At 47.1% G+C, this 26777-nt stretch overlaps 2 long non-coding RNA genes across 2 annotated transcripts in view; one reads left to right on the top strand and one right to left on the bottom strand.

Moving 5' to 3' along the window:
• The window catches only part of LOC310901950, a 306235-nt gene that overhangs the window by 17103 nt on the left and 262355 nt on the right, over positions 1–26777 (top strand). The window contains exon 1 of the long non-coding RNA XR_014586329.1: positions 1–11315. This exon is cut by the window's left edge and continues 17103 nt beyond it. This is a non-coding gene — a long non-coding RNA (uncharacterized lncRNA). The remainder of the gene's footprint in view (positions 11316–26777) is intronic.
• Positions 6260–26777, bottom strand: part of LOC310901951 — a 126281-nt gene continuing 105763 nt past the window's right edge. The window contains exon 2 of the long non-coding RNA XR_014586330.1: positions 6260–25808. This is a non-coding gene — a long non-coding RNA (uncharacterized lncRNA). The remainder of the gene's footprint in view (positions 25809–26777) is intronic.

Genomic DNA, 26777 nt, shown 5'->3' on the forward strand with positions numbered 1-26777 from the left:
CTCTACCTTTTAGCCCACATACTAACAGAAAAACTCTCGTCCAATGCTGTAGACGCCCAAGAAGTAGAGCTGATCTGGACAATCCTACCTGCTATCGTCCTGGTACTCCTCGCCCTCCCATCCCTACAAATCCTCTACATAATGGACGAAATCGACGAACCAGACCTCACCCTAAAAGCCATCGGCCACCAATGATACTGAAGCTACGAATACACAGACTTCAAAGACCTATCATTCGACTCCTACATAGTGCCCACCCCAGACTTACCCAACGGCCACTTCCGACTGCTAGAAGTTGACCACCGCGTAGTTATCCCAATAGAATCCCCCATCCGCGTGATCATTACTGCAGGAGACGTACTCCACTCCTGAGCAGTCCCAACGCTCGGAGTTAAAACAGACGCAATCCCAGGCCGACTAAACCAAACTTCATTCATTACCACCCGGCCTGGGATTTTTTACGGACAATGCTCAGAAATTTGCGGGGCTAATCACAGCTACATACCCATTGTAGTAGAATCAACCCCACTCCCACATTTCGAGGCCTGATCGTCCCTTCTATCATCATCCTAATCATTAAGAAGCTATGCAACAGCACTAGCCTTTTAAGCTAGCCAAAGAGGGACTTCCCCCTCCTTAATGATATGCCACAGCTTAACCCCGCACCATGATTTTCAATCATAATTATAACCTGATTAACCCTAGCACTCCTCATCCAACCAAAACTACTAGCCTTCACCACAACCAACCCCCCATCAAATAAGACCTCCCTCACTACCAAACCCACACCATGATCCTGACCATGAACCTAAGCTTCTTTGACCAATTTTCCAGCCCCAATCTATTTGGCATCCCCTTAATCCTACTATCCCTACTCTTCCCAGCCCTACTATTCCCGTCCCCAAACAACCGATGAATCGACAACCGCCTTTCTACTATCCAAACATGACTCCTTCACCTAATCACAAAACAACTAATAGTCCCACTCAACAAAAATGGCCACAAATGAGCCATAATATTTACATCCCTAATAATCATACTTCTTACAATCAACCTTCTAGGCCTCCTTCCATATACATTCACCCCAACCACCCAACTATCTATGAACATAGCCCTAGCCTTCCCACTATGGCTCGCCACACTACTAACAGTCATGTTTAACCATGTACGTGCCCCAGGGCCGGCTTAAAGTAGGCTCTATTGTCCCACTTTACTGCTAAATCCGCCTTCCAGAAGTGGTTTCACGCTTCTTTCCGTGTGCCCTATGAATAGGGAATGTAGCCCATTTCTTCCACTCCATAGGCTATACCTTGACCTGTCTTATTAGCGGGGTGCTATTGTGTCCACTGTTGTGCTCTCATTCGAGGTGGGCTGGCGACGGCGGTATGTAGGCTGTGTTGGCAAGGGGTGGTTGGGTTAATCGGGGATTATCGATTGTAGAACAGGCTCCTCTAGGTGGGTTTGGGGCACCGCCAAGTCCTTAGAGTTTTAAGCGTTTGTGCTCGTAGTTCTCTGGCGGATACTTCGGTAAAGTAAGTATCAAGATTTAGGGCCAGGCATAGTGGGGTATCTAATCCCAGTTTGGGCCCTGGCTTTCGTGGGTTTAAATCAGTCGTTAGTTCCTAAGATCATCTTAATGGTGTGTTTAGGTGCATCTTGGGCTTATGACAGCTCAGTTGCATTTTGATCTTAGTTAGCTAGGATAGGCATTTTACCACTCTTTACGCCGTGTCAATAGGACGGTTGATTTGGGTTTCTTGTATGACCGCGGTGGCTGGCACAAGATTTACCAACCTTTGAAGTTAGGCTGTTGCTATAACTAAGTCAAGTTTGCACTCATTGCTTAATGTTAATTACTGCTGAATACCCGTGGGGGCGTGGCTTAGCGAGGCGTCTTGGGCTACTACTTGGGTGTGCCTGATACCCGCTCCTCAAGGCCTGTATGGGGGTAGGTGGTCGAGGGCGTTTACACTGGGGCGCGGATACTTGCATGTATATATTTAGCAAAAACCAACCGTAAGGTTAGGACTAAGTCTTTTGTCCGCAGGCATGTTTTATGCCATCTTGGCAACTTCAGTGCCATGCTTTGTGTTAAGCTATGTGGACGGGGGTGTGGTTAGCTGATAGTTGAGTGGTGAGTGAGAGTGAAGTATATGAAATTATTGCTTGTGTTTACTATTTTTAGTACTGGAGTTTCTCTAAGTCCTAGGACTAGGAGGAAATGGTGTTTCATAGTGTGTAGGCGTCGGGATAGTCCGAGTATCGTCGGGGTATTCCTGCTAGGCCTAGGAAGTGCTGGGGGAAGAACGTTAGGTTTACTCCTGTAAATATTACCCCGAAGTGGGCTTTTGCTCATGTTTGGTGTAGGGTAAACCCAGTGAGTAGTGGGAATCAGTGAGTAAATCCTGCTAGAATGGCAAAGACGGCGCCTATGGATAGGACGTAGTGGAAGTGGGCAACTACGTAGTACGTGTCGTGCAGGGCGATGTCTAGGGAAGAGTTTGCAAGAACGATTCCTGTTAATCCTCCGATGGTAAATAGGAAGATAAATCCTAGAGCTCATAGTATTGGGGGGGGTCTCATTTGATTGTTCCTCCGTGCAGGGTGGCTAGTCAGCTAAATACTTTGATTCCGGTAGGGATGGCAATGATTATAGTGGCTGATGTAAAGTAGGCTCGGGTATCAACGTCTATTCCTACTGTAAACATGTGGTGAGCTCAGACGATGAATCCTAGGAAGCCGATGGATAGTATGGCTCAGACTATTCCCATGTAGCCGAAGGGCTCCTTTTTGCCTGAGTAGTACGTGACTACGTGTGAGATGATTCCGAACCCCGGTAGGATCAGAATATAGACTTCTGGGTGTCCGAAGAATCAGAATAGGTGTTGGTACAGGATTGGGTCTCCTCCTCCAGCGGGGTCGAAGAATGTGGTGTTTAGGTTTCGATCAGTTAGTAATATTGTAATACCGGCGGCGAGTACGGGGAGTGATAGAAGGAGTAGGATGGCGGTAATTAGTACGGATCAGACAAATAGTGGGGTTTGGTATTGTGAGAGTGCGGGGGGTTTTATGTTGATGGCTGTGGTGATAAAGTTGATGGCCCCAAGGATGGAGGAGATACCGGCTAAGTGGAGTGAGAAGATAGCCAGGTCTACTGAAGCTCCGGCGTGGGCAAGGTCACCTGCTAGGGGAGGGTAGACAGTTCAGCCTGTGCCGGCGCCAGCTTCTACAGTGGATGAGGCTAGTAGGAGGAGGAATGATGGGGGGAGGAGTCAAAAGCTTATGTTGTTTATTCGCGGGAATGCTATGTCGGGGGCACCGATTATGAGGGGGACTAATCAGTTGCCGAATCCTCCGATCATGATGGGTATGACTATAAAGAAGCTTATTACAAAGGCGTGAGCGGTAACGATTACATTGTAAATTTGGTCGTCGCCTAGGAGAGTTCCTGGTTGTCCTAGTTCTGCGCGGATTAATAGGCTGAGTGCGGTGCCGACTATTCCTGCTCATGCCCCGAAGATGAGGTACAGGGTGCCAATATCCTTATGGTTAGTGGAAAATAGTCATCGGTTGATGAAGGTGACGGGTAAGATGGCTGAGTGTTGAAGCGTTAGGCTGTAGTCCTTTTTACAGAGGTTTAATTCCTCTTCTTATCGGCTCTGTAGTGAAATTCATGTTGAGTTGCAAGCTCATCGATGCGCACTAGGGTGCGTCAGGGTCTTTGTAGGCAGAAGCCAATTGGTTTAGGCATTTAGCTGTTAACTAGAGTTTTGTGGGATCGAAGCCCATCTGTCTAGGGAGGCTTTAGCTTAATTAAAGCGTCTGACTTGCATTCAGAAGATACAGGTTAATATTCTGTAAGTCTTAATGTGCAGAAACTAAGAGGGTTTAACTCTTATTTAAGGCTTTGAAGGCCTTCGGTTTGGGGTGTTATCCTAAGTTTCTAGACAATGGCATGTATTATTGGGGACAGGGGAAGTAAGAGGATTGATAGTGAGGCAAGGACCGCAGTAGGTGTGCTTGGGGCTTTGCTAGTGTATCATTGTTTTATGTGGTTAGAGGAGTTGGGGGGAAGGGTAATTGTTGAGTGGTATGCGAGGCGTAGGTAGAAGAAGAGGCTGAGCAGTGATAGCATGGCAATTGCCATGGCTGCTGGTGTTATTTCCTGTTTAGTTAGTTCTTGGATGATAAGTCACTTTGGTATAAAGCCTGTTAATGGGGGGAGGCCTGCTAGGGATAAAAGTACTAGTATTAGGGTGGCGTTTAGCACTGGGGTTTTTGTTCATGAGGTTGTGATCATGGATAGGTTAAGGGCTTTGATTTTGTTAAGGGCTAGGAATACGGCTGATGTTATGATTGTGTATAGGTAGAAGGTAAGTAAGGCCAATTTGGGGCTGTAAACTAGGATGATGGCGATTCAGCCTAAGTGGGAGATGGACGAGAAGGCTAGGATTTTGCGTGTTTGTGTTTGGTTCAGTCCTATTCAGCCTCCTAGTGCTGTTGAGGCTAGGGCCATGGCGGTAAGTAGAGCTGGGTCGAGGGATTTGGATGTTAGTAGGAGCAGGGTTAGTGGGGGGAATTTTATGAGGGTCGAGAGTAGCAGGGCTGTTATTAGTGGCGATCCTTGTAGTACTTCTGGGAATCAGAAGTGAAATGGCACTAGGCCCAGTTTAATAGCGATTGCTGCTGTCAGTAGTAGACAGGAGGTTGGGTGGTTTATTTGTGTGATGTCTCATTGGCCGGTGACTCAGGCATTGGTTATGCTAGAGAATAGGACCAGGGCGGAAGCAGCTGCTTGGGTTAGGAAGTATTTCGTTGCGGCTTCTACTGCTCGTGGGTGGTGGGATTTGGCAATTAGGGGAATGATGGCTAGTGCGTTGATCTCCAGTCCTGTCCAGGCCAGAACTCAGTGGTTGCTGGAAATTGTGATTGTGGTGCCCAAGATGAGGCTGAAGGTTATGATTGGGGTCGCGTAAGGGTTCATTAGTAGAGGAGGGGGTTAAACCATCATTTTCGGGGTATGGGCCCGATAGCTTGATTAGCTGACTCTACTAGAAAATAATATAAGGGAAGTATGGAGAATTTTGATTTCTCTTGTGTGGGTTCAATTCCTACTTTTCTAAGGTCAACAGGAAATGAGAGGGCTGTTATACCTCTATGTTCACTTTATCATAGTGACCCTTTGTAGTTCAGGCACATTTCCTTATGTAAGGAGGTAGGCCTGCATAGCAGATAGGTATGCTGATGTGTCAGAGGCACAGAGCTAGTGTGAGGGGTAGGAAGTTTTTTCATAGTAGGTGCATTAGTTGGTCATATCGGAATCGTGGGTATGAAGCTCGGACCCATAAGAAACCAGAAGATAGTAGGAGGACTTTTGTGGCTAGGATGACGGGGAATAGTTCTGTGGGTGGCCCTAGGGCGCTTGGGTTTAGGAATATGATGGCTGTAAGTGTATTTATTAGCATAATGTTCGCATATTCAGCTAGGAAGAATAAGGCGAAGGGTCCTGCGGCGTATTCAACGTTAAACCCTGAGACTAGCTCAGATTCACCCTCTGTGAGGTCAAAAGGAGCTCGGTTTGTCTCTGCTAGGGTGGATACGTATCATATTATTGCTAGGGGTCATGAGGAGAAAATGAAGTATAGAGGCTCCTGTGCGACGGCAAAGGAGCTGAGTGTGTAGCTTCCGCTTAGTATGATTATTGATAGCAGGATTATGGCCAGTGTCACTTCGTATGAAATGGTCTGTGCTACTGCCCGTAGGGCTCCGATTAGTGCGTATTTTGAGTTCGAGGCTCAGCCTGATCATAGGACTGAGTAGACGGCTAGGCTTGACATGGCTATTAGGAAGAGAACTCCGAGGTTTAGATCTGCTAGGGGAAATGGGAGTGGTAGTGGTGCTCAAGTGGTGAGGGCTAGGACAAGGGCTAGTATTGGTATCAGAATGAATAGAAGTGGGGAAGAGGTAGAGGGTCGGATGGGCTCTTTGGTAAATAGTTTCAGTCCGTCCGCAAATGGTTGAAGTAGGCCAAAAGGCCCGACAACGTTAGGGCCTTTGCGGGATTGTATGTAGCTTAGGATTTTCCGTTCTGCTAGGGTTAGGAAGGCTACGGCAATCAGGATTGGGATGATGTATAGGAGGGATATAACGAGGCAGCTTAGTGTTGTTATTTGAATCATGGGTGAAGCTAGGGAGAGGATTTGAACCTCTGGGGAAAGGGCTTAAGCCTTCTGCACTTGCCGGGCTCTGCCACTCTAGCTGGTCCTTTTCTAGGATTGAAAGTGGTGGGGGAAGGCCCTCTTCACGGTTTAGTTGGTTTCACTGCTTAGAGGGGGGGGGCGTGCTTGTGGTATTGGCCCCACTTTCCCGGTCCTTTCGTACTGGGGAGAGTGTGTCATAGATAGAAACCGACCTGGATTGCTCCGGTCTGAACTCAGATCACGTAGGACTGTTAATCGTTGAACAAACGAACCCTTAATAGCGGCTGCACCATTAGGATGTCCTGATCCAACATCGAGGTCGTAAACCCCCCTGTCGATATGGGCTCTTGAGGGGGATTGCGCTGTTATCCCTGGGGTAGCTTGGTCCATTAATCAATTATATTGGGTCTGGTCACTGTTAGCACTTTGAGGGGTAGCTCTAGGTAAAGAGGTATGGTCTTGTTTTTGGAGGATTTGTTCTCCTCCAAGGTCGCCCCAACCGAAAAATATCGACCAGGCTCTGCGATGGTAGTGGCCCCAGTGGGGTTGATTGAGGATTCGCGGTGGTCGTTGATTTTTAAGTTCCACAGGGTCTTCTCGTCTTATGTTCACATCCCCGCTTTTGCACGGGGAGATCAATTTCACTGATTATCTGTGAGAGACAGTTAAGACCTCGTTTAGCCATTCATACAAGTCTCGATTTATGGGACAATTGATTGCGCTACCTTTGCACGGTTAGGATACCGCGGCCGTTAAACCTAAGTCACCGGGCAGGCATCACCTTCAATACTTGTTTAATTTGCTGAAGGCTATGTTTTTGGTAAACAGTCGGGCCTTATTAATTTGCCGAGTTCCTTTCACAGATTTTAATCGCTCTTATAGGCGCTCCTGAGTCGGGTTAACAGGGTTAGTTAATACGTGGTCTTGTAGGGGTTTTTGTATCTGTCTAGGTCTGTTAATAATGTTTCTATGTAAGCTTGCGCCGTTAGAGGGGTGTGGCCCTGAGTTACTTATTTTAGCATTAATTCTCCTATATTCATAGGTTGACCTGTTTGTGATAAGGGAATCATCTTATTTTGGTATTTTTAGGTGGTGGAGCTTTGACGCACTCTTTTTTGATGGCTGCTTTAGGGCCCACGGTAGGATCAGTAGTAAGAATTATCCGCTAGTCGAGGTTGTGTCCTTTTTTAATGGAGCTGTCCCTCCATTAAATAGCTCTTAATCATCTCATTAGGGTTCAGGATGTCCGGTAGGGAGGATTAAGGGGGAACTTAGATTCGTTTCACAGGTAACCAGCTATCACCCAGCTCGGTTGGCTTTTCACCTCTACTGACAAGTCATCCCACTCTTTTGCAACAGAGACGGGTTCGCTCTCTTTAACTGCTTGAAAGTAGCTCGCTTGGGTTTCGGGGGGGCAAACTTTAGTTCACTTTGCTTGGTTGTTCTCGCTAAACCATGATGCAAAAGGTACAAGGGTTGATCTTTGCTGTCTGTCGCTTTGATTGTTTCACTGCTATTTCATCTTTCCCTTACGGTACTGGGGTCTCTATCGCGTCTAAGTGTCTTTTCTATCGCCTATACTAAGACTGTAAAATGCTTTAGTTTAATTAGTTTAGTAAATTCTTTAGTTTTGGTGTACTATTTGTGTGGTTGAGCTAGAGGGGGGGCTTCAAGACGATCCGGTCTAGTAGATATCTTTCAGGTGTAAGCTGAGTGCTTTGGTGTTATAGCTACGTCTTGATATTCCAAGTACACCTTCCGGTACACTTACCTTGTTACGACTTACCTCATCTTCAGCGTATTTATGGTATTAGTTATGTGGGATGTGGCTTTTGAGGAGGGTGACGGGCGGTATGTACGTGCCCCAGGGCCGGCTTAAAGTAGGCTCTATTGTCCCACTTTACTGCTAAATCCGCCTTCCAGAAGTGGTTTCACGCTTCTTTCCGTGTGCCCTATGAATAGGGAATGTAGCCCATTTCTTCCACTCCATAGGCTATACCTTGACCTGTCTTATTAGCGGGGTGCTATTGTGTCCACTGTTGTGCTCTCATTCGAGGTGGGCTGGCGACGGCGGTATGTAGGCTGTGTTGGCAAGGGGTGGTTGGGTTAATCGGGGATTATCGATTGTAGAACAGGCTCCTCTAGGTGGGTTTGGGGCACCGCCAAGTCCTTAGAGTTTTAAGCGTTTGTGCTCGTAGTTCTCTGGCGGATACTTCGGTAAAGTAAGTATCAAGATTTAGGGCCAGGCATAGTGGGGTATCTAATCCCAGTTTGGGCCCTGGCTTTCGTGGGTTTAAATCAGTCGTTAGTTCCTAAGATCATCTTAATGGTGTGTTTAGGTGCATCTTGGGCTTATGACAGCTCAGTTGCATTTTGATCTTAGTTAGCTAGGATAGGCATTTTACCACTCTTTACGCCGTGTCAATAGGACGGTTGATTTGGGTTTCTTGTATGACCGCGGTGGCTGGCACAAGATTTACCAACCCTTGAAGTTAGGCTGTTGCTATAACTAAGTCAAGTTTGCACTCATTGCTTAATGTTAATTACTGCTGAATACCCGTGGGGGCGTGGCTTAGCGAGGCGTCTTGGGCTACTACTTGGGTGTGCCTGATACCCGCTCCTCAAGGCCTGTATGGGGGTAGGTGGTCGAGGGCGTTTACACTGGGGCGCGGATACTTGCATGTATATATTTAGCAAAAACCAACCGTAAGGTTAGGACTAAGTCTTTTGTCCGCAGGCATGTTTTATGCCATCTCGGCAACTTCAGTGCCATGCTTTGTGTTAAGCTATGTGGACGGGGGTGTGGTTAGCTGATAGTTGAGTGGTGAGTGAGAGTGAAGTATATGAAATTATTGCTTGTGTTTACTATTTTTAGTACTGGAGTTTCTCTAATAAGTTTAAGTTATTTTGTATGTGTTTGTGTGTATATATACATCGTTCCGATGATGTCATGGAAGGGATGATTAATGGAGTTTTAGAGGTAGTTTGCTGGGATTGGGCGATGAAGGTTTATGCTACATGGTGGTTAGCGAAAGTTTACTGGTTTAGTTTGTGAAGCGCAGGGGTTGCGCTTAATGATTTGTTGTTTTGTGCTATGTCCAACGAGCATTCATCCAATAGCCCCATTTAACCCGGAGGGTGGAGGTAACATTAACTGAATGTGGTCAAAGTGCATCAGTGTCAGGATGATTCCCCATATACGCCAACCGTCTCATCGAGGGACCCTTGAAATATAGGATAGGCCGTGAGGCAGGTGTGTCCAGGCTTAGATTGTGGGACCCCCGAGATCACTGGGAATAGCCACCTGTGAGGTAACCCCGGAAAAAATAAGAGGAACCAGAGGCGCCAAAAAGCTGGAACATGCCGCGATTACGCATTGAGAAGGTGAAAGTACTCACAGATGCCACTTTGAAGGGCAAGGAGGGGTGAGTGAACCCAATGGATGGCCCTGACCGAGGAACCAGAGGCGCAAAAATGTGAGGAGGGCGAGGGGTTTAGGGGGAACGTATGGGCCTGAAGCTAGTCATACCGGACATTATGTGCAACGGGTTGCTGATTTCACGTGAGGAGTACGATTAATAAATCCGTCTGATACGAACTGCATGAGATATGTGGTGGAGAGTTGTTGTTGGAGCATGTCCTGTGAGCATTCATTAAAATGGGGTCTTGTTATGCGCTTGAGTGGAGTTGTATTGGGTGTTGTGGGGTATGGTCCTAGAACATTCATGCCGGGTGGTTTGGTAGGAGTGTGTTTAAGGGTTTAATGGCCGTGTACATGTATGGGTTTAGCACCTGCTTATAAGATAGTCCGTATATAATGTATATTACTGGTACTATAGTATGTATGTATATGGGGTATATAAATTTATGCACGAATATGCATAACCAAATACCCCCGCCTCGGGGGGGGAGGGGGGGGGGGGTTAAGCATAATGGCATAGATGGGGTAGAATTATTGGGGGCTTGCGGTTAGTTCCTGTAGTTGAGAACAATGGCGGCTTTTCGAGCCGCAGGCCTCGGGTAGTGTCCGGGCAGGAATAATGACTTATTTTATGTTTTTTTTAGGGATTTGCTTTGCGGTGGGTGTTTTGGGTGTGGCGTCGAATCCTTCGCCGTATTATGGGGTTGTTGGTTTGGTGTTAGCGTCTGTGGCGGGGTGCGGGTGGTTGCTGGGCCTTGGGGTTTCGTTCGTGGCTTTAGTGCTGTTTATGGTGTATTTGGGGGGTATGCTGGTGGTGTTTGTTTATTCAGTAGCTTTAGCAGCGGAGCCTTTCCCTGGGGCTTGGGGGGATTGACGGGTGATTGGATGTGCAGTAGCGTTTGTGGCAATTGTTTTTGGGGGGTTGGTGTTTGGGGGGTTTATGGGGGCTTGGAAGTTCGGGGTTTCTACTGTGAATAATGTTGGGGTGTTTGTTGTTCGGTCGGATTTTAGTGGAGTTTCCATGTTTTATTCACATGGGGCAGGGATGTTTTTAGTGGCGGGTTGGGGGCTGTTGTTGACTTTGTTTGTTGTATTGGAGCTTGTGCGGGGGTTGTCGCGGGGTGCTATTCGGGCGGTTTAGGGGTTAGGGTCAGAGAATAGTTTATTGAAAATGCCAGCTTTGGGAGCTGGAGATAAAGGTTTGAGTCCTTTTTTTCTGAGTTTGGGGTACTCTAAGAAGTGGTAAGTCTTCAATCTTTGGTTTACAAGACCAATGTTTTTATAAACTATTAGAGTATTTAGCAGTTGAGTATTTTGTTTTCTAGGGCGCTTGCGGCGGGGAGGAGAAATAGGGGGATAGTGAAGTAGGCGATTGAAGCGAGTTGGCCGATGATGATGAATGGGTGTTCGACGGGTTGGCTTCCTACTCATGTTAGGACGAGGAGGTCGGCGACTAGTACTCAGAATAGGAGCTGGGAGAGTGGTCGGAATGTTATTGCTCGTTGTTTTGATTTGTGCAGGAATGGGATTAGGAATAGGATCAGTACGGAGGCGGCCAGTGCTAATACGCCTCCTAGTTTATTTGGGATTGAACGTAGGATGGCGTAGGCGAATAGGAAGTATCATTCTGGCTTGATGTGTGGTGGGGTTACTAGCGGGTTTGCTGGGGTGAAGTTTTCTGGGTCTCCCAGGAGGTTAACCGCTCATGCTTCTTTCTTATGAGACGTTAGTAAACCAATTACATAGCCTTGTCAAGACTAAATCACAGGTAAAAATCCTGTACATCTCATGTGGCCAACCACTCCCAACTAGGATTCCAAGACGCCTCATCACCCATCATAGAAGAACTCGTTGAATTCCACGACCACGCCCTAATCGTTGCCCTAGCTATCTGCAGCCTAGTTCTCTACCTTTTAGCCCACATACTAACAGAAAAACTCTCGTCCAATGCTGTAGACGCCCAAGAAGTAGAGCTGATCTGGACAATCCTACCTGCTATCGTCCTGGTACTCCTCGCCCTCCCATCCCTACAAATCCTCTACATAATGGACGAAATCGACGAACCAGACCTCACCCTAAAAGCCATCGGCCACCAATGATACTGAAGCTACGAATACACAGACTTCAAAGACCTATCATTCGACTCCTACATAGTGCCCACCCCAGACTTACCCAACGGCCACTTCCGACTGCTAGAAGTTGACCACCGCGTAGTTATCCCAATAGAATCCCCCATCCGCGTGATCATTACTGCAGGAGACGTACTCCACTCCTGAGCAGTCCCAACGCTCGGAGTTAAAACAGACGCAATCCCAGGCCGACTAAACCAAACTTCATTCATTACCACCCGGCCTGGGATTTTTTACGGACAATGCTCAGAAATTTGCGGGGCTAATCACAGCTACATACCCATTGTAGTAGAATCAACCCCACTCCCACATTTCGAGGCCTGATCGTCCCTTCTATCATCATCCTAATCATTAAGAAGCTATGCAACAGCACTAGCCTTTTAAGCTAGCCAAAGAGGGACTTCCCCCTCCTTAATGATATGCCACAGCTTAACCCCGCACCATGATTTTCAATCATAATTATAACCTGATTAACCCTAGCACTCCTCATCCAACCAAAACTACTAGCCTTCACCACAACCAACCCCCCATCAAATAAGACCTCCCTCACTACCAAACCCACACCATGATCCTGACCATGAACCTAAGCTTCTTTGACCAATTTTCCAGCCCCAATCTATTTGGCATCCCCTTAATCCTACTATCCCTACTCTTCCCAGCCCTACTATTCCCGTCCCCAAACAACCGATGAATCAACAACCGCCTTTCTACTATCCAAACATGACTCCTTCACCTAATCACAAAACAACTAATAGTCCCACTCAACAAAAATGGCCACAAATGAGCCATAATATTTACATCCCTAATAATCATACTTCTTACAATCAACCTTCTAGGCCTCCTTCCATATACATTCACCCCAACCACCCAACTATCTATGAACATAGCCCTAGCCTTCCCACTATGGCTCGCCACACTACTAACAGTCATGTTTAACCATGTACGTGCCCCAGGGCCGGCTTAAAGTAGGCTCTATTGTCCCACTTTACTGCTAAATCCGCCTTCCAGAAGTGGTTTCACGCTTCTTTCCGTGTGCCCTATGAATAGGGAATGTAGCCCATTTCTTCCACTCCATAGGCTATACCTTGACCTGTCTTATTAGCGGGGTGCTATTGTGTCCACTGTTGTGCTCTCATTCGAGGTGGGCTGGCGACGGCGGTATGTAGGCTGTGTTGGCAAGGGGTGGTTGGGTTAATCGGGGATTATCGATTGTAGAACAGGCTCCTCTAGGTGGGTTTGGGGCACCGCCAAGTCCTTAGAGTTTTAAGCGTTTGTGCTCGTAGTTCTCTGGCGGATACTTCGGTAAAGTAAGTATCAAGATTTAGGGCCAGGCATAGTGGGGTATCTAATCCCAGTTTGGGCCCTGGCTTTCGTGGGTTTAAATCAGTCGTTAGTTCCTAAGATCATCTTAATGGTGTGTTTAGGTGCATCTTGGGCTTATGACAGCTCAGTTGCATTTTGATCTTAGTTAGCTAGGATAGGCATTTTACCACTCTTTACGCCGTGTCAATAGGACGGTTGATTTGGGTTTCTTGTATGACCGCGGTGGCTGGCACAAGATTTACCAACCCTTGAAGTTAGGCTGTTGCTATAACTAAGTCAAGTTTGCACTCATTGCTTAATGTTAATTACTGCTGAATACCCGTGGGGGCGTGGCTTAGCGAGGCGTCTTGGGCTACTACTTGGGTGTGCCTGATACCCGCTCCTCAAGGCCTGTATGGGGGTAGGTGGTCGAGGGCGTTTACACTGGGGCGCGGATACTTGCATGTATATATTTAGCAAAAACCAACCGTAAGGTTAGGACTAAGTCTTTTGTCCGCAGGCATGTTTTATGCCATCTTGGCAACTTCAGTGCCATGCTTTGTGTTAAGCTATGTGGACGGGGGTGTGGTTAGCTGATAGTTGAGTGGTGAGTGAGAGTGAAGTATATGAAATTATTGCTTGTGTTTACTATTTTTAGTACTGGAGTTTCTCTAAGTCCTAGGACTAGGAGGAAATGGTGTTTCATAGTGTGTAGGCGTCGGGATAGTCCGAGTATCGTCGGGGTATTCCTGCTAGGCCTAGGAAGTGCTGGGGGAAGAACGTTAGGTTTACTCCTGTAAATATTACCCCGAAGTGGGCTTTTGCTCATGTTTGGTGTAGGGTAAACCCAGTGAGTAGTGGGAATCAGTGAGTAAATCCTGCTAGAATGGCAAAGACGGCGCCTATGGATAGGACGTAGTGGAAGTGGGCAACTACGTAGTACGTGTCGTGCAGGGCGATGTCTAGGGAAGAGTTTGCAAGAACGATTCCTGTTAATCCTCCGATGGTAAATAGGAAGATAAATCCTAGAGCTCATAGTATTGGGGGGGGTCTCATTTGATTGTTCCTCCGTGCAGGGTGGCTAGTCAGCTAAATACTTTGATTCCGGTAGGGATGGCAATGATTATAGTGGCTGATGTAAAGTAGGCTCGGGTATCAACGTCTATTCCTACTGTAAACATGTGGTGAGCTCAGACGATGAATCCTAGGAAGCCGATGGATAGTATGGCTCAGACTATTCCCATGTAGCCGAAGGGCTCCTTTTTGCCTGAGTAGTACGTGACTACGTGTGAGATGATTCCGAACCCCGGTAGGATCAGAATATAGACTTCTGGGTGTCCGAAGAATCAGAATAGGTGTTGGTACAGGATTGGGTCTCCTCCTCCAGCGGGGTCGAAGAATGTGGTGTTTAGGTTTCGATCAGTTAGTAATATTGTAATACCGGCGGCGAGTACGGGGAGTGATAGAAGGAGTAGGATGGCGGTAATTAGTACGGATCAGACAAATAGTGGGGTTTGGTATTGTGAGAGTGCGGGGGGTTTTATGTTGATGGCTGTGGTGATAAAGTTGATGGCCCCAAGGATGGAGGAGATACCGGCTAAGTGGAGTGAGAAGATAGCCAGGTCTACTGAAGCTCCGGCGTGGGCAAGGTCACCTGCTAGGGGAGGGTAGACAGTTCAGCCTGTGCCGGCGCCAGCTTCTACAGTGGATGAGGCTAGTAGGAGGAGGAATGATGGGGGGAGGAGTCAAAAGCTTATGTTGTTTATTCGCGGGAATGCTATGTCGGGGGCACCGATTATGAGGGGGACTAATCAGTTGCCGAATCCTCCGATCATGATGGGTATGACTATAAAGAAGCTTATTACAAAGGCGTGAGCGGTAACGATTACATTGTAAATTTGGTCGTCGCCTAGGAGAGTTCCTGGTTGTCCTAGTTCTGCGCGGATTAATAGGCTGAGTGCGGTGCCGACTATTCCTGCTCATGCCCCGAAGATGAGGTACAGGGTGCCAATATCCTTATGGTTAGTGGAAAATAGTCATCGGTTGATGAAGGTGACGGGTAAGATGGCTGAGTGTTGAAGCGTTAGGCTGTAGTCCTTTTTACAGAGGTTTAATTCCTCTTCTTATCGGCTCTGTAGTGAAATTCATGTTGAGTTGCAAGCTCATCGATGCGCACTAGGGTGCGTCAGGGTCTTTGTAGGCAGAAGCCAATTGGTTTAGGCATTTAGCTGTTAACTAGAGTTTTGTGGGATCGAAGCCCATCTGTCTAGGGAGGCTTTAGCTTAATTAAAGCGTCTGACTTGCATTCAGAAGATACAGGTTAATATTCTGTAAGTCTTAATGTGCAGAAACTAAGAGGGTTTAACTCTTATTTAAGGCTTTGAAGGCCTTCGGTTTGGGGTGTTATCCTAAGTTTCTAGACAATGGCATGTATTATTGGGGACAGGGGAAGTAAGAGGATTGATAGTGAGGCAAGGACCGCAGTAGGTGTGCTTGGGGCTTTGCTAGTGTATCATTGTTTTATGTGGTTAGAGGAGTTGGGGGGAAGGGTAATTGTTGAGTGGTATGCGAGGCGTAGGTAGAAGAAGAGGCTGAGCAGTGATAGCATGGCAATTGCCATGGCTGCTGGTGTTATTTCCTGTTTAGTTAGTTCTTGGATGATAAGTCACTTTGGTATAAAGCCTGTTAATGGGGGGAGGCCTGCTAGGGATAAAAGTACTAGTATTAGGGTGGCGTTTAGCACTGGGGTTTTTGTTCATGAGGTTGTGATCATGGATAGGTTAAGGGCTTTGATTTTGTTAAGGGCTAGGAATACGGCTGATGTTATGATTGTGTATAGGTAGAAGGTAAGTAAGGCCAATTTGGGGCTGTAAACTAGGATGATGGCGATTCAGCCTAAGTGGGAGATGGACGAGAAGGCTAGGATTTTGCGTGTTTGTGTTTGGTTCAGTCCTATTCAGCCTCCTAGTGCTGTTGAGGCTAGGGCCATGGCGGTAAGTAGAGCTGGGTCGAGGGATTTGGATGTTAGTAGGAGCAGGGTTAGTGGGGGGAATTTTATGAGGGTCGAGAGTAGCAGGGCTGTTATTAGTGGCGATCCTTGTAGTACTTCTGGGAATCAGAAGTGAAATGGCACTAGGCCCAGTTTAATAGCGATTGCTGCTGTCAGTAGTAGACAGGAGGTTGGGTGGTTTATTTGTGTGATGTCTCATTGGCCGGTGACTCAGGCATTGGTTATGCTAGAGAATAGGACCAGGGCGGAAGCAGCTGCTTGGGTTAGGAAGTATTTCGTTGCGGCTTCTACTGCTCGTGGGTGGTGGGATTTGGCAATTAGGGGAATGATGGCTAGTGCGTTGATCTCCAGTCCTGTCCAGGCCAGAACTCAGTGGTTGCTGGAAATTGTGATTGTGGTGCCCAAGATGAGGCTGAAGGTTATGATTGGGGTCGCGTAAGGGTTCATTAGTAGAGGAGGGGGTTAAACCATCATTTTCGGGGTATGGGCCCGATAGCTTGATTAGCTGACTCTACTAGAAAATAATATAAGGGAAGTATGGAGAATTTTGATTTCTCTTGTGTGGGTTCAATTCCTACTTTTCTAAGGTCAACAGGAAATGAGAGGGCTGTTATACCTCTATGTTCACTTTATCATAGTGACCCTTTGTAGTTCAGGCACATTTCCTTATGTAAGGAGGTAGGCCTGCATAGCAGATAGGTATGCTGATGTGTCAGAGGCACAGAGCTAGTGTGAGGGGTAGGAAGTTTTTTCATAGTAGGTGCATTAGTTGGTCATATCGGAATCGTGGGTATGAAGCTCGGACCCATAAGAAACCAGAAGATAGTAGGAGGACTTTTGTGGCTAGGATGACGGGGAATAGTTCTGTGGGTGGCCCTAGGGCGCTTGGGTTTAGGAATATGATGGCTGTAAGTGTATTTATTAGCATAATGTTCGCATATTCAGCTAGGAAGAATAAGGCGAAGGGTCCTGCGGCGTATTCAACGTTAAACCCTGAGACTAGCTCAGATTCACCCTCTGTGAGGTCAAAAGGAGCTCGGTTTGTCTCTGCTAGGGTGGATACGTATCATATTATTGCTAGGGGTCATGAGGAGAAAATGAAGTATAGAGGCTCCTGTGCGACGGCAAAGGAGCTGAGTGTGTAGCTTCCGCTTAGTATGATTATTGATAGCAGGATTATGGCCAGTGTCACTTCGTATGAAATGGTCTGTGCTACTGCCCGTAGGGCTCCGATTAGTGCGTATTTTGAGTTCGAGGCTCAGCCTGATCATAGGACTGAGTAGACGGCTAGGCTTGACATGGCTATTAGGAAGAGAACTCCGAGGTTTAGATCTGCTAGGGGAAATGGGAGTGGTAGTGGTGCTCAAGTGGTGAGGGCTAGGACAAGGGCTAGTATTGGTATCAGAATGAATAGAAGTGGGGAAGAGGTAGAGGGTCGGATGGGCTCTTTGGTAAATAGTTTCAGTCCGTCCGCAAATGGTTGAAGTAGGCCAAAAGGCCCGACAACGTTAGGGCCTTTGCGGGATTGTATGTAGCTTAGGATTTTCCGTTCTGCTAGGGTTAGGAAGGCTACGGCAATCAGGATTGGGATGATGTATAGGAGGGATATAACGAGGCAGCTTAGTGTTGTTATTTGAATCATGGGTGAAGCTAGGGAGAGGATTTGAACCTCTGGGGAAAGGGCTTAAGCCTTCTGCACTTGCCGGGCTCTGCCACTCTAGCTGGTCCTTTTCTAGGATTGAAAGTGGTGGGGGAAGGCCCTCTTCACGGTTTAGTTGGTTTCACTGCTTAGAGGGGGGGGGCGTGCTTGTGGTATTGGCCCCACTTTCCCGGTCCTTTCGTACTGGGGAGAGTGTGTCATAGATAGAAACCGACCTGGATTGCTCCGGTCTGAACTCAGATCACGTAGGACTGTTAATCGTTGAACAAACGAACCCTTAATAGCGGCTGCACCATTAGGATGTCCTGATCCAACATCGAGGTCGTAAACCCCCCTGTCGATATGGGCTCTTGAGGGGGATTGCGCTGTTATCCCTGGGGTAGCTTGGTCCATTAATCAATTATATTGGGTCTGGTCACTGTTAGCACTTTGAGGGGTAGCTCTAGGTAAAGAGGTATGGTCTTGTTTTTGGAGGATTTGTTCTCCTCCAAGGTCGCCCCAACCGAAAAATATCGACCAGGCTCTGCGATGGTAGTGGCCCCAGTGGGGTTGATTGAGGATTCGCGGTGGTCGTTGATTTTTAAGTTCCACAGGGTCTTCTCGTCTTATGTTCACATCCCCACTTTTGCACGGGGAGATCAATTTCACTGATTATCTGTGAGAGACAGTTAAGACCTCGTTTAGCCATTCATACAAGTCTCGATTTATGGGACAATTGATTGCGCTACCTTTGCACGGTTAGGATACCGCGGCCGTTAAACCTAAGTCACCGGGCAGGCATCACCTTCAATACTTGTTTAATTTGCTGAAGGCTATGTTTTTGGTAAACAGTCGGGCCTTATTAATTTGCCGAGTTCCTTTCACAGATTTTAATCGCTCTTATAGGCGCTCCTGAGTCGGGTTAACAGGGTTAGTTAATACGTGGTCTTGTAGGGGTTTTTGTATCTGTCTAGGTCTGTTAATAATGTTTCTATGTAAGCTTGCGCCGTTAGAGGGGTGTGGCCCTGAGTTACTTATTTTAGCATTAATTCTCCTATATTCATAGGTTGACCTGTTTGTGATAAGGGAATCATCTTATTTTGGTATTTTTAGGTGGTGGAGCTTTGACGCACTCTTTTTTGATGGCTGCTTTAGGGCCCACGGTAGGATCAGTAGTAAGAATTATCCGCTAGTCGAGGTTGTGTCCTTTTTTAATGGAGCTGTCCCTCCATTAAATAGCTCTTAATCATCTCATTAGGGTTCAGGATGTCCGGTAGGGAGGATTAAGGGGGAACTTAGATTCGTTTCACAGGTAACCAGCTATCACCCAGCTCGGTTGGCTTTTCACCTCTACTGACAAGTCATCCCACTCTTTTGCAACAGAGACGGGTTCGCTCTCTTTAACTGCTTGAAAGTAGCTCGCTTGGGTTTCGGGGGGGCAAACTTTAGTTCACTTTGCTTGGTTGTTCTCGCTAAACCATGATGCAAAAGGTACAAGGGTTGATCTTTGCTGTCTGTCGCTTTGATTGTTTCACTGCTATTTCATCTTTCCCTTACGGTACTGGGGTCTCTATCGCGTCTAAGTGTCTTTTCTATCGCCTATACTAAGACTGTAAAATGCTTTAGTTTAATTAGTTTAGTAAATTCTTTAGTTTTGGTGTACTATTTGTGTGGTTGAGCTAGAGGGGGGGCTTCAAGACGATCCGGTCTAGTAGATATCTTTCAGGTGTAAGCTGAGTGCTTTGGTGTTATAGCTACGTCTTGATATTCCAAGTACACCTTCCGGTACACTTACCTTGTTACGACTTACCTCATCTTCAGCGTATTTATGGTATTAGTTATGTGGGATGTGGCTTTTGAGGAGGGTGACGGGCGGTATGTACGTGCCCCAGGGCCGGCTTAAAGTAGGCTCTATTGTCCCACTTTACTGCTAAATCCGCCTTCCAGAAGTGGTTTCACGCTTCTTTCCGTGTGCCCTATGAATAGGGAATGTAGCCCATTTCTTCCACTCCATAGGCTATACCTTGACCTGTCTTATTAGCGGGGTGCTATTGTGTCCACTGTTGTGCTCTCATTCGAGGTGGGCTGGCGACGGCGGTATGTAGGCTGTGTTGGCAAGGGGTGGTTGGGTTAATCGGGGATTATCGATTGTAGAACAGGCTCCTCTAGGTGGGTTTGGGGCACCGCCAAGTCCTTAGAGTTTTAAGCGTTTGTGCTCGTAGTTCTCTGGCGGATACTTCGGTAAAGTAAGTATCAAGATTTAGGGCCAGGCATAGTGGGGTATCTAATCCCAGTTTGGGCCCTGGCTTTCGTGGGTTTAAATCAGTCGTTAGTTCCTAAGATCATCTTAATGGTGTGTTTAGGTGCATCTTGGGCTTATGACAGCTCAGTTGCATTTTGATCTTAGTTAGCTAGGATAGGCATTTTACCACTCTTTACGCCGTGTCAATAGGACGGTTGATTTGGGTTTCTTGTATGACCGCGGTGGCTGGCACAAGATTTACCAACCCTTGAAGTTAGGCTGTTGCTATAACTAAGTCAAGTTTGCACTCATTGCTTAATGTTAATTACTGCTGAATACCCGTGGGGGCGTGGCTTAGCGAGGCGTCTTGGGCTACTACTTGGGTGTGCCTGATACCCGCTCCTCAAGGCCTGTATGGGGGTAGGTGGTCGAGGGCGTTTACACTGGGGCGCGGATACTTGCATGTATATATTTAGCAAAAACCAACCGTAAGGTTAGGACTAAGTCTTTTGTCCGCAGGCATGTTTTATGCCATCTCGGCAACTTCAGTGCCATGCTTTGTGTTAAGCTATGTGGACGGGGGTGTGGTTAGCTGATAGTTGAGTGGTGAGTGAGAGTGAAGTATATGAAATTATTGCTTGTGTTTACTATTTTTAGTACTGGAGTTTCTCTAATAAGTTTAAGTTATTTTGTATGTGTTTGTGTGTATATATACATCGTTCCGATGATGTCATGGAAGGGATGATTAATGGAGTTTTAGAGGTAGTTTGCTGGGATTGGGCGATGAAGGTTTATGCTACATGGTGGTTAGCGAAAGTTTACTGGTTTAGTTTGTGAAGCGCAGGGGTTGCGCTTAATGATTTGTTGTTTTGTGCTATGTCCAACGAGCATTCATCCAATAGCCCCATTTAACCCGGAGGGTGGAGGTAACATTAACTGAATGTGGTCAAAGTGCATCAGTGTCAGGATGATTCCCCATATACGCCAACCGTCTCATCGAGGGACCCTTGAAATATAGGATAGGCCGTGAGGCAGGTGTGTCCAGGCTTAGATTGTGGGACCCCCGAGATCACTGGGAATAGCCACCTGTGAGGTAACCCCGGAAAAAATAAGAGGAACCAGAGGCGCCAAAAAGCTGGAACATGCCGCGATTACGCATTGAGAAGGTGAAAGTACTCACAGATGCCACTTTGAAGGGCAAGGAGGGGTGAGTGAACCCAATGGATGGCCCTGACCGAGGAACCAGAGGCGCAAAAATGTGAGGAGGGCGAGGGGTTTAGGGGGAACGTATGGGCCTGAAGCTAGTCATACCGGACATTATGTGCAACGGGTTGCTGATTTCACGTGAGGAGTACGATTAATAAATCCGTCTGATACGAACTGCATGAGATATGTGGTGGAGAGTTGTTGTTGGAGCATGTCCTGTGAGCATTCATTAAAATGGGGTCTTGTTATGCGCTTGAGTGGAGTTGTATTGGGTGTTGTGGGGTATGGTCCTAGAACATTCATGCCGGGTGGTTTGGTAGGAGTGTGGTTAAGGGTTTAATGGCCGTGTACATGTATGGGTTTAGCACCTGCTTATAAGATAGTCCGTATATAATGTATATTACTGGTACTATAGTATGTATGTATATGGGGTATATAAATTTATGCACGAATATGCATAACCAAATACCCCCGCCTCGGGGGGGGAGGGGGGGGGGGGTTAAGCATAATGGCATAGATGGGGTAGAATTATTGGGGGCTTGCGGTTAGTTCCTGTAGTTGAGAACAATGGCGGCTTTTCGAGCCGCAGGCCTCGGGTAGTGTCCGGGCAGGAATAATGACTTATTTTATGTTTTTTTTAGGGATTTGCTTTGCGGTGGGTGTTTTGGGTGTGGCGTCGAATCCTTCGCCGTATTATGGGGTTGTTGGTTTGGTGTTAGCGTCTGTGGCGGGGTGCGGGTGGTTGCTGGGCCTTGGGGTTTCGTTCGTGGCTTTAGTGCTGTTTATGGTGTATTTGGGGGGTATGCTGGTGGTGTTTGTTTATTCAGTAGCTTTAGCAGCGGAGCCTTTCCCTGGGGCTTGGGGGGATTGACGGGTGATTGGATGTGCAGTAGCGTTTGTGGCAATTGTTTTTGGGGGGTTGGTGTTTGGGGGGTTTATGGGGGCTTGGAAGTTCGGGGTTTCTACTGTGAATAATGTTGGGGTGTTTGTTGTTCGGTCGGATTTTAGTGGAGTTTCCATGTTTTATTCACATGGGGCAGGGATGTTTTTAGTGGCGGGTTGGGGGCTGTTGTTGACTTTGTTTGTTGTATTGGAGCTTGTGCGGGGGTTGTCGCGGGGTGCTATTCGGGCGGTTTAGGGGTTAGGGTCAGAGAATAGTTTATTGAAAATGCCAGCTTTGGGAGCTGGAGATAAAGGTTTGAGTCCTTTTTTTCTGAGTTTGGGGTACTCTAAGAAGTGGTAAGTCTTCAATCTTTGGTTTACAAGACCAATGTTTTTATAAACTATTAGAGTATTTAGCAGTTGAGTATTTTGTTTTCTAGGGCGCTTGCGGCGGGGAGGAGAAATAGGGGGATAGTGAAGTAGGCGATTGAAGCGAGTTGGCCGATGATGATGAATGGGTGTTCGACGGGTTGGCTTCCTACTCATGTTAGGACGAGGAGGTCGGCGACTAGTACTCAGAATAGGAGCTGGGAGAGTGGTCGGAATGTTATTGCTCGTTGTTTTGATTTGTGCAGGAATGGGATTAGGAATAGGATCAGTACGGAGGCGGCCAGTGCTAATACGCCTCCTAGTTTATTTGGGATTGAACGTAGGATGGCGTAGGCGAATAGGAAGTATCATTCTGGCTTGATGTGTGGTGGGGTTACTAGTGGGTTTGCTGGGGTGAAGTTTTCTGGGTCTCCCAGGAGGTTAACCGCTCATGCTTCTTTCTTATGAGACGTTAGTAAACCAATTACATAGCCTTGTCAAGACTAAATCACAGGTAAAAATCCTGTACATCTCATGTGGCCAACCACTCCCAACTAGGATTCCAAGACGCCTCATCACCCATCATAGAAGAACTCGTTGAATTCCACGACCACGCCCTAATCGTTGCCCTAGCTATCTGCAGCCTAGTTCTCTACCTTTTAGCCCACATACTAACAGAAAAACTCTCGTCCAATGCTGTAGACGCCCAAGAAGTAGAGCTGATCTGGACAATCCTACCTGCTATCGTCCTGGTACTCCTCGCCCTCCCATCCCTACAAATCCTCTACATAATGGACGAAATCGACGAACCAGACCTCACCCTAAAAGCCATCGGCCACCAATGATACTGAAGCTACGAATACACAGACTTCAAAGACCTATCATTCGACTCCTACATAGTGCCCACCCCAGACTTACCCAACGGCCACTTCCGACTGCTAGAAGTTGACCACCGCGTAGTTATCCCAATAGAATCCCCCATCCGCGTGATCATTACTGCAGGAGACGTACTCCACTCCTGAGCAGTCCCAACGCTCGGAGTTAAAACAGACGCAATCCCAGGCCGACTAAACCAAACTTCATTCATTACCACCCGGCCTGGGATTTTTTACGGACAATGCTCAGAAATTTGCGGGGCTAATCACAGCTACATACCCATTGTAGTAGAATCAACCCCACTCCCACATTTCGAGGCCTGATCGTCCCTTCTATCATCATCCTAATCATTAAGAAGCTATGCAACAGCACTAGCCTTTTAAGCTAGCCAAAGAGGGACTTCCCCCTCCTTAATGATATGCCACAGCTTAACCCCGCACCATGATTTTCAATCATAATTATAACCTGATTAACCCTAGCACTCCTCATCCAACCAAAACTACTAGCCTTCACCACAACCAACCCCCCATCAAATAAGACCTCCCTCACTACCAAACCCACACCATGATCCTGACCATGAACCTAAGCTTCTTTGACCAATTTTCCAGCCCCAATCTATTCGGCATCCCCTTAATCCTACTATCCCTACTCTTCCCAGCCCTACTATTCCCGTCCCCAAACAACCGATGAATCAACAACCGCCTTTCTACTATCCAAACATGACTCCTTCACCTAATCACAAAACAACTAATAGTCCCACTCAACAAAAATGGCCACAAATGAGCCATAATATTTACATCCCTAATAATCATACTTCTTACAATCAACCTTCTAGGCCTCCTTCCATATACATTCACCCCAACCACCCAACTATCTATGAACATAGCCCTAGCCTTCCCACTATGGCTCGCCACACTACTAACAGTCATGTTTAACCATGTACGTGCCCCAGGGCCGGCTTAAAGTAGGCTCTATTGTCCCACTTTACTGCTAAATCCGCCTTCCAGAAGTGGTTTCACGCTTCTTTCCGTGTGCCCTATGAATAGGGAATGTAGCCCATTTCTTCCACTCCATAGGCTATACCTTGACCTGTCTTATTAGCGGGGTGCTATTGTGTCCACTGTTGTGCTCTCATTCGAGGTGGGCTGGCGACGGCGGTATGTAGGCTGTGTTGGCAAGGGGTGGTTGGGTTAATCGGGGATTATCGATTGTAGAACAGGCTCCTCTAGGTGGGTTTGGGGCACCGCCAAGTCCTTAGAGTTTTAAGCGTTTGTGCTCGTAGTTCTCTGGCGGATACTTCGGTAAAGTAAGTATCAAGATTTAGGGCCAGGCATAGTGGGGTATCTAATCCCAGTTTGGGCCCTGGCTTTCGTGGGTTTAAATCAGTCGTTAGTTCCTAAGATCATCTTAATGGTGTGTTTAGGTGCATCTTGGGCTTATGACAGCTCAGTTGCATTTTGATCTTAGTTAGCTAGGATAGGCATTTTACCACTCTTTACGCCGTGTCAATAGGACGGTTGATTTGGGTTTCTTGTATGACCGCGGTGGCTGGCACAAGATTTACCAACCCTTGAAGTTAGGCTGTTGCTATAACTAAGTCAAGTTTGCACTCATTGCTTAATGTTAATTACTGCTGAATACCCATGGGGGCGTGGCTTAGCGAGGCGTCTTGGGCTACTACTTGGGTGTGCCTGATACCCGCTCCTCAAGGCCTGTATGGGGGTAGGTGGTCGAGGGCGTTTACACTGGGGCGCGGATACTTGCATGTATATATTTAGCAAAAACCAACCGTAAGGTTAGGACTAAGTCTTTTGTCCGCAGGCATGTTTTATGCCATCTTGGCAACTTCAGTGCCATGCTTTGTGTTAAGCTATGTGGACGGGGGTGTGGTTAGCTGATAGTTGAGTGGTGAGTGAGAGTGAAGTATATGAAATTATTGCTTGTGTTTACTATTTTTAGTACTGGAGTTTCTCTAATAAGTTTAAGTTATTTTGTATGTGTTTGTGTGTATATATACATCGTTCCGATGATGTCATGGAAGGGATGATTAATGGAGTTTTAGAGGTAGTTTGCTGGGATTGGGCGATGAAGGTTTATGCTACATGGTGGTTAGCGAAAGTTTACTGGTTTAGTTTGTGAAGCGCAGGGGTTGCGCTTAATGATTTGTTGTTTTGTGCTATGTCCAACGAGCATTCATCCAATAGCCCCATTTAACCCGGAGGGTGGAGGTAACATTAACTGAATGTGGTCAAAGTGCATCAGTGTCAGGATGATTCCCCATATACGCCAACCGTCTCATCGAGGGACCCTTGAAATATAGGATAGGCCGTGAGGCAGGTGTGTCCAGGCTTAGATTGTGGGACCCCCGAGATCACTGGGAATAGCCACCTGTGAGGTAACCCCGGAAAAAATAAGAGGAACCAGAGGCGCCAAAAAGCTGGAACATGCCGCGATTACGCATTGAGAAGGTGAAAGTACTCACAGATGCCACTTTGAAGGGCAAGGAGGGGTGAGTGAACCCAATGGATGGCCCTGACCGAGGAACCAGAGGCGCAAAAATGTGAGGAGGGCGAGGGGTTTAGGGGGAACGTATGGGCCTGAAGCTAGTCATACCGGACATTATGTGCAACGGGTTGCTGATTTCACGTGAGGAGTACGATTAATAAATCCGTCTGATACGAACTGCATGAGATATGTGGTGGAGAGTTGTTGTTGGAGCATGTCCTGTGAGCATTCATTAAAATGGGGTCTTGTTATGCGCTTGAGTGGAGTTGTATTGGGTGTTGTGGGGTATGGTCCTAGAACATTCATGCCGGGTGGTTTGGTAGGAGTGTGGTTAAGGGTTTAATGGCCGTGTACATGTATGGGTTTAGCACCTGCTTATAAGATAGTCCGTATATAATGTATATTACTGGTACTATAGTATGTATGTATATGGGGTATATAAATTTATGCACGAATATGCATAACCAAATACCCCCGCCTCGGGGGGGGAGGGGGGGGGGGGTTAAGCATAATGGCATAGATGGGGTAGAATTATTGGGGGCTTGCGGTTAGTTCCTGTAGTTGAGAACAATGGCGGCTTTTCGAGCCGCAGGCCTCGGGTAGTGTCCGGGCAGGAATAATGACTTATTTTATGTTTTTTTTAGGGATTTGCTTTGCGGTGGGTGTTTTGGGTGTGGCGTCGAATCCTTCGCCGTATTATGGGGTTGTTGGTTTGGTGTTAGCGTCTGTGGCGGGGTGCGGGTGGTTGCTGGGCCTTGGGGTTTCGTTCGTGGCTTTAGTGCTGTTTATGGTGTATTTGGGGGGTATGCTGGTGGTGTTTGTTTATTCAGTAGCTTTAGCAGCGGAGCCTTTCCCTGGGGCTTGGGGGGATTGACGGGTGATTGGATGTGCAGTAGCGTTTGTGGCAATTGTTTTTGGGGGGTTGGTGTTTGGGGGGTTTATGGGGGCTTGGAAGTTCGGGGTTTCTACTGTGAATAATGTTGGGGTGTTTGTTGT

Source organism: Anser anser, assembly GCF_964211835.1.
Source record: "Anser anser genome assembly, chromosome: 6".
NCBI lineage: Eukaryota > Metazoa > Chordata > Aves > Anseriformes > Anatidae > Anser > Anser anser.